Here is a 4,036-nt window from a genome sequence, read left to right on the forward strand (position 1 = left end):
CCCTCCTCCGCCCTCGCTCCTGCCCGGGTGCTCAGCGCACAGCCTGCCCTCGTTCCTGCCCCCGCTCCTGCCCGGGTGCTCAGTGCACACCCTGCCCTCGCTCCTGCCCGGGCGCTCAGCGCACAGCCTGCCCTCACTCCTGCCCGGGTGCTCAGCGTACACCCCGCCCTCGCTCCTGCCCCGCGTTCAGCGCACAGCCTGCACCCGGTCCCAGCTCCCACCCCTGCTCCCACCGCAGCCCGGCGGGTTCTCCTCCCGGCTTTCTTCCTGGATGCCCAGCTCTTGGCTCCTCGGCTGATCGGTTTCCTGGAGCCCTCTGATTTTGCCAGCCGTCTGCTTGTCGTCCTTCTCCCAAGTTTCCTCCAGCCTCCACAGAATCATAGAATCATCGAATCATCAAGGCTGGGAGAGACCTTTCAGATCATCCAGTCCAAGTGTCCACCCAGCACTACCACTGTAATCCCTAAACCTCTTCACCCAGCACCAGATCCAAGTGTCTCTTGAACACCTCCAGGGATGGTGATTTCAACACGCCCTTGGGCAACCTATTCCAATGCCTGACCACTCTAACAGTGAAAAATTTGTTTCTAATATCTTATCTGAATCTCCCCCGTCCCAGCTTAAGGCCATTTCCTCTTGTCCTCTTACGCTAGGCATAGCAAAAGAGACCAGCCCCGCCTCACTGCAACCTCCCTTCAGGTGGTTGTAGAGAGCAATGAGGTCCCCCCCTGAGCCTCCTCTTCTGCTGTCCCTCCCAGCACCTCCTCACACTGGCCTTCCCCTGTCCCTTTGGGTCCCTTCCTCTGCTCTCCCTGCCTGACAGGCTCCTTTCTTGCTTGCTGCCCACACTCCCTGCCCTCTTCCAGTGAGAAGGAGGTGCTAAAGCAGAGGGCAGCCATCCTTATGATGAGTTCACGGCTCCAAATCCACCAGGAAAACCTGACAGATCGCAGGCACCTGCATCCTTAGTGGAGGAAGGTTCCTTCCCACCGGGGAAATTGTGACAGCAGTGGCGGGTCCCATTCACATGGTGGGGTTTGCTAAGGTCAGGCTTCACCAGAGCAACCCAGAGACCATTACAGCTTGAATAAACCACCGAGAGCATGCTGAGCCTGCAACAAGAGGTTGAATCGTCTGAGCAGGTGGACACGTGTGTGTAACAGTACCTCTGCTCCCAGCTTCTCCCAAAGTCAATGGGGCTTTTGTCATTCAGTTCACTCAGGTTTTTGTTTCTCATGGGAGCTTCCCATTTCCAGGCCCGGACAGAGCTCTCACTCAATGGGAAGGACAGATAGTGGTTTGGTAGCACTTTTCACATCAGCTGGTGTTTGTATGCATAGCTAAATGCTTCCAGAGTGACAGGACTGCTGAACATGCATCCAGGAATTTAATATAAAAGTTTAACTGTTGAAAAGTTCGCTCCTGAAAAGCTGATAGGCATTTGGGGGAAATCAAATATAAAAGCTTAGTACTTCTTCCTCCAGCCTCTTTTTTCTGCCTTACAGATTTTGTAGCTAATGATCTGAAGAATTAACTTGGGTTACAAGAGATGCACACAAGAACTGAGGGTTTTCAGGAATGCTTATTGCTACTTAAGATTTAATTTCGTTACATGTCTATGAATTTTAGTGTTGAGCTCCCATGGACTGACAAGGCAAATGTCAGGCTTCTGAGATTTGTTTTCCAGTTTGTTCAAGAGCTATTACACTAATGAAATCCATTGCGAGAGATACCATCTACTCTGTTTCTCCATAAGTTTCTGAGTTGTAGTCCAGTCTTGGAGAGACTTCAGAATGCTGGACCCCCATGCATTTAACTAGAGTAACAGTGCCAAATAATCATTATCATCATAATTTTCATTATCTCATTGGAATTTTCACTGGAATAAAAAGTCACTATTTCAACAATGTTTAGAGGTATCTGTCACGATCCGCTAATGCAAGCGGGGGTCGTGATGGTTCGTTTATCGATCTCAGAGTGTAAAAGGACACAAGAGATTTCAGTTTTAATCAAAACAGTGCACCTTTATTAAGTGCCCACAACACAGTAATGCAATAGAAGAGAGTCATTGTGACCTGCACTAATTTTCCTCAGGAATGCGTACCAGTTCCCAGTGGGCACACCTGCAGGCAACACTTGGCAGACAATCCCACCTCAGCCAGGCCAGGACTGCTGTGTTCAGTCTCTGTCTTCGGCGATGATCGTGAGGCAGATGAGGGATTTTCGGACCGTCTCTTACAGTATCTATAAATCTTCCCAAAGCATTTGTGAGTAGAAATCCTGACTAAGATTTCACAAATACCTGCTTGCATATTCACATAAATGTCATCTGCAGTGCTACTTTTCCTCCTTGTTATGAAATATTTAATGAACCAGTCAAAAGCCAGACACTACAGTAATTGGAATCAAGTGGCCAGTCACGTATCACAGATGATGAATGGCCAAAGACACAGACCTAATCATTCAAGAAAAAAGAACACCCATAAGCTGAAATATGTTTCTGCGAAATATTCATAGGGTTGTGGTGGCTTATTGTCATGTCTGCTTCAGAATAACCTGCAATGGGAAAAGGAGCATAATCTGATAAACTTTTCATGCAAAACCATTCATTCGCTATTCCTGGAGTAAGAAGTTTGTAGGCCCAGATCTGTTTAAGTCCATGGTCTATAAGGGGTAGGGATGCGTTTTCCTTAATGCAAGGTTTTACAGGGGGTACCTATTGGAAGCAATGTGAACGTGCTAATGGCAGAGACAGGCCCTTCAGGTGCCCAGGCATAGGTGCCTAGTGCAATTTTGGACAGATGCCCAAGACATTTGTACAAGGTTGGTAGATACAACATGGGACCTATAAGAAGACTCTGCCTGGCTTAAACTTGAGCTTCAGCGTAGTATCACACAGTCATATTGCCCAAATTACTTCTGATGTGACCATTCAGGGAATAAATCAGCTTTTTTAGACACAGGCAGAGGATGGGCTCACAACTGGGAGCTGGAACAGTTGAGCCAACCTTTATGGTTCAACAGACAGAGCTGTATCTCCAGCCTGAAGTAAACATTGGAATGTTTCCAACTCATACATCCTCTCCTCACATCACCTTCTACACTTGGACTATCGCTCTCTCTGTATGTGCAGCCTCTTTGAATGAGAAAATATCACAGGGCTGGGTCCTGGAAGCTGACTCCACCCACCAGAGTCACTGATGTGCCTGCTCATGAACATCAACACAGCAGACTGCAGCACTTCAAGCCTTGCTCAGCTGAAGTCAACTAGATCCACTGGCTTCTTTGTCGTGTGTCTCTGTGTGATGCTGCCTCAGCTTTTTTGGCCATTTACCTATTGCCTCTGCTTTGCCTTGCTTTTCACTACCTCTATGTGCTGCACAAATTGTGGGCACTTGTGCTCTTAACCTTTCTGCAGCAGGACAGAGAGAAGGATCTACACAAGTTGTTGGTAGGATCTTGCTGGGATTTAGCCACTCAGATTTTTTTAAATGTCAGCCTTGTAAAATGCATTTGGTGGGGGTAGTGGGACACACAAGCCCAAGGGATGTAGCAGTCTGCCTGTGGTATAATCACAGCTCAGCAGAGCTTGCAGGCCAACCAGCCAGTATGTAAAACTGGATGAGCACTAGTGATTCCAGTCTTGTAAGAGGTAATAAGCAACATCCATGGAGTGTGCTGCTGCCTAATCATCCTGCGAAGGAAAATCATTTCAGCCAAAAACGTCAGTGAAACCTTTGGGGACTGATGGCACCCTGGAACTCTCTGCACATCTGCTCAGCATATGCTAAATGCAGACAGCAGAGAGAGCTGAACGAGGGACTTTGAAAGTGCTATATGCCTCAAACCTCTCTTACAAATTCATGTAATTCACTAAAGAAATCATACATATTCATGTCATTCTACCTCAGGACTATGAACTTGTTTGGAGGGGATAAACACTTTCTTGCTTCCAAAGAGCAAGATTTCATTAAACTGTCTCTCTTTTGGAAAAAGCAAGCAGTGACCCCAATCTCTGCAGTATCTGGCAGCCAGT

The sequence above is a fragment of the Corvus brachyrhynchos genome, unplaced genomic scaffold (genome assembly GCF_000691975.1).
Source record: "Corvus brachyrhynchos isolate BGI_N302 unplaced genomic scaffold, ASM69197v1 scaffold94, whole genome shotgun sequence".
In the NCBI taxonomy this organism is placed as follows: domain Eukaryota; kingdom Metazoa; phylum Chordata; class Aves; order Passeriformes; family Corvidae; genus Corvus; species Corvus brachyrhynchos.